This window comes from Myotis brandtii, unplaced genomic scaffold (assembly GCF_000412655.1).
Source record: "Myotis brandtii unplaced genomic scaffold, ASM41265v1 scaffold39, whole genome shotgun sequence".
NCBI lineage: Eukaryota > Metazoa > Chordata > Mammalia > Chiroptera > Vespertilionidae > Myotis > Myotis brandtii.
The window spans coordinates 8,658,888-8,661,700 of NW_005364953.1; positions in this window are offsets into that span (position 1 = coordinate 8,658,888).

Genomic DNA, 2,813 nt, shown 5'->3' on the forward strand with positions numbered 1-2,813 from the left:
GTATGTGGGTGCTCCTGCATTGGGTGCATATATGTTTATCAGGGTTATATCCTCTTGTTGTATCGATCCCTTTAGTATTATGAAGTGGCCTTCCTTATCTCTTGTTATGGCCTTCATTTTGAAGTCTATTTTTTTCAGATATAAGTATTCCTACCCCAGCTTTTTTCTCATTTCCATTTGCCTGAAAGGTATTTTTTCATTCCTTCACTTCAAGTCTGTGTGAGTCCCTTGTTCTGAGGTCTGTCTCTTGTAGACAGCATATATATGGATCATGTTTTTTAATCTATTCAGCCACTCAATGTCTTTTGATTGGAGCATTTAGTCCATTTATGTATAAAGTTATTATTGATAGGTACTTGTTTGTAGCCATTTTTACTTTTTATGCCTGTGTTCCTTCTTATTTCTTCTTTTACACCAGTTCCTTTAGCATTTCTTGCATTGCTGGCTTGGTAGTGATAAACTCCCTTAATTTTTTTTTTTGTCTATGAAGCTCCTTATTTCCCCTTCAATTTTGAATGATAGCCTTGCTGGATAGAGTATTATTGGATTCAGTCCTTTGCTTTGAATCACTTTGTAAATTTCCTTCCATTCTTTTCTGGCCTGATGTGTTTCTGTTGAGAAATTTTTTGTTTTTGAAGCTTCTTATTTCCCCTTCAATTTTGAATGATAGCCTTGTTGGATAGAGTATTTTCAGATTCTGTCCCTTGCTTTGCATCACTTTGTAAAGTTTTGTCTATTCTTTTCTGGCCTGATGTGTTTCTGATGAGAAATCATTTGATAATCTAATGGGAGATCACTTGTATGTAACTTTCCGTCTCTCTCTTGCAGCCTTTAAGATTCTGTCTTTGTCCTAAACATTTACCATGGTAATTATGATGTGTCTTGGTGTGGGTCTTTTCAGGTTCGTCTTGCTTGGGACTCCCTGTGCTTGTGTGACTTTTTTCTTCCCCCCTCAGGGAAGTTTTCAAACATTATTTCTTCAACTAGTTTTTCTAACCCTTGTTCCTCTTCCTGTTGTTCTGGCAACCCTATTGTTCATATGTTGCTTCGTTTCATGTTGTCCCATAGCTCCCTTAGGCTCTCCTCCTGTCTTTTAATTTTTTTTCTCCAATTGCAGTTCAGTTTGGGTGTGTTTTGCTTCCCTGTCTTCTAATTCTCTAATTCAGTCCTCCGCTTCTCCTAGTCTACTGTTGGTGTTTTTTATCGTAGCTATATCACTCTTTATTTCTTCTTGATTCTTACATAAGTTGTAGATTTTTTCACATCTGGTTTATGAACTGTATGACTCTTATTCTGAATTGTTTTCTGACATATTGCATGACTCCATTGAGCTGTTTTTCTGGTGATTTTGCCTTTCTTTTCCTTTGGGGGTTTCTTTGTCTACCCATTTTTGTTCTTACCAAAGGATCTAGGTGTCGAGTTGTGCAGGGGCTGCTCCTTGGGTAGTTGCAGCAGTGGCTCTTCCTCAGTTGGTGGCAGCTCCTCTGGTGGGCACTGTTTGCAGCAGTGGTGGCTCCTCTGCCTTGCAGGGGGAGGCAGCTCATGCAGCTACTGTTCTTCGGATGGGGATGGCTGCTCACGAGGCTGCTGCTCCTCTGATGGGGGTGGGCTGCTCACACAGCTGCTGCTCCTCAGATGGGGGTGGGCTGCTCAATGGGACTGCGGCTCCTCGGACAGGGACGGGCTGCTTGTGCAGCTGCTGCTCCTCAGATGGGAGCAGGTTGTGAGGGGCTGCCGCTCCTTGGTCATGGGTGAGCTGCTTGTGCAGCTGCTGCTCCTTGGGTGGGGGTGGGCTGCTCCTTGGACCGGGGTGGGCAGCTTGCACAGTTGCTGCTTCTCGTGGATGGGGGTTGGCTATGCGCATGGCTGCTGCTCCTCAGACAGGGGGGCCGGATTCTCATACAGCTGCCGCTCTTTGGCCTGGGGTGGATTGCTCTCGGGGCTGCTGCTCCTCAGATGGGAGCGGGCTGCTCACGTGTCTGCTCCTAGTTTGGTCGCAGTACCCTGGGTTAAAGCATTGGGTCAGTCAGAGGGGATCACGCTTTGGAATTTACAGGAGCCTGTGCCCAGGGTGACTGGAGTCTCTGTGACTGTGGGACTGCAGCCAAGGTAGCAGGTCCCTGGCAGGGTGGATTTAGAGTCCCAGGTGTTACCTAAGGGCACCCTGGGTGGAGGTGAGGCTGGGCTCCCAGTTACAGCAGCTCTCCCTTTCAAAAAGGTAAGACCTCTGAGGAAGAGCTGGCCACTCTGGGACTGTTTGCAATGGTAGCAGAGGCTGCCTAGTTAGGCGAGCCTGGTTAGCCAGCCCCCGAAGGTCCTGCGAGATCTAACTGTGCCTCATTCACACACACACAGACACCCCAGACAACCACACACTTCTCTTTTACTTCCTCACTCACTCACGCTCTCTCCCTCACTGCCACCTTCTACCCCAGCCCCCCCCCCCCCCCCCCCCCCCCCCCCCCCCCCCCCCCACCCCCCCACCCCCCCCAACCCACCTCGACAAGACATGACACAAAGGGAACAAAACACGAATGTAGTCATGACACCGATAACCCCAATATAAGTGAACACCAGAGAAAAGAGAATTAGGGGAGAGAAAAGAGCACAAATGATATTGAAGAGAGAAAAAAATGGTATGAGAGAAAAGAAAAAGAGAAAAAGAAAAGAAATAGGAAATATATATATATCTACACTAATAAAAGAGAAACATGGTAATTGGCGTACGACCGCTACCCCGCTACCCTGCTAATCAGGGAGATATGCAAATTAACTGTCAGCCAAGATGGCGGCCGGCAGCCAGGCAGCTGATG